Consider the following 205-nt stretch of genomic DNA (forward strand, 5'->3'; position numbering starts at 1 on the left):
GTCCTGGAGGCATGCCTGCATCTTCTTTGAGTCCCAACCCTCATCTGGCTCTCTTAAGAGACCTGTCCCAGAGAAAGCTCTGGGAGGTGATCCAGCAGAAGCTCCAGCTAACAGAAAACCGCGTCCCGCAGCCGCTGGGTCTGGACTTCAGGAGCTGTCACGTCCTTCTGCTGCTCAAGAGACACAAGAGGCCAGAGGAGCAAAA

The sequence above is a fragment of the Buceros rhinoceros genome, unplaced genomic scaffold (genome assembly GCF_000710305.1).
Source record: "Buceros rhinoceros silvestris isolate BGI_N320 unplaced genomic scaffold, ASM71030v1 scaffold27997, whole genome shotgun sequence".
NCBI lineage: Eukaryota > Metazoa > Chordata > Aves > Bucerotiformes > Bucerotidae > Buceros > Buceros rhinoceros.